Source organism: Tamandua tetradactyla, chromosome 10 (genome assembly GCF_023851605.1).
Source record: "Tamandua tetradactyla isolate mTamTet1 chromosome 10, mTamTet1.pri, whole genome shotgun sequence".
Classification (NCBI taxonomy): Eukaryota; Metazoa; Chordata; class Mammalia; order Pilosa; family Myrmecophagidae; genus Tamandua; species Tamandua tetradactyla.
The window spans coordinates 55,734,884-55,735,601 of NC_135336.1; the positions used below are offsets into that span (position 1 = coordinate 55,734,884).

At 41.1% G+C, this 718-nt stretch overlaps 1 pseudogene; it reads left to right on the top strand.

Annotated features, from left to right (window-relative positions):
• The first annotated feature begins 336 nt into the window (after positions 1-336).
• On the top strand, positions 337-436 carry LOC143648977 (U6 spliceosomal RNA; annotated as a pseudogene).
• The last annotated feature ends 282 nt before the right edge of the window (positions 437-718 follow it).

A 718-nucleotide genomic window follows, 5' to 3' on the forward strand; every position in this document is an offset into this window, starting at 1 on the left:
TAGGAGGCGTGTCTGCTGCAATGAGTGACATTTGACTTAATTGGCTGGGGCTTAAATGAGAAAGCACAATGTAGCACAGCCTAAGCAGCTCAGCATGCCTCATCTCAGCACTTGCAGCTCAGCTCAGGCCTTTGGAGATGCAGAAAGAAGTCACCCCGGGGAAAGTTATTGGAACCCAGGGGCCTGGAGAGAAGACCAGCAGAGACCATCCTGTGCCTTCCACATAAGAAAGAACCTCAGTGGAAAGTTAGCTGCCTTTCCTCTGAAGAACCAACAAAATAAATCCCCTTTTATTAAAAGCCAATCCATCTCTCGTTTGTTGCACTCCAGCAGCCAGCAAACTAGAACAGCATGTACTAAAATTGGAAGGATACAGAGATTAGCATGGTCCCTGTGCTAGGATGACATGCAAATTCATGAGACATTCCATATTTTTCTTTCCTCAGTTGCAAAAAATGCATCACAATAGTGCTAGGTGTTAATAACAAGGTCATACACACAAATCCTATATGGTATGCATCATTGTTCTGTAAACCCACGACTTCGCTAATAAAAGAAAAAAAATTGAAAAAGTAGGGCTCATCATTAACATGGAACTTAATTCTGGTTCAGAAACCACCACATTGTAAAATCATTCAACAAACAATAATGTTTTACTTTATACCAGACAACGTGACAGAGATAGGGTATAAAGAAAAATTTACAACCACTTGGGAAA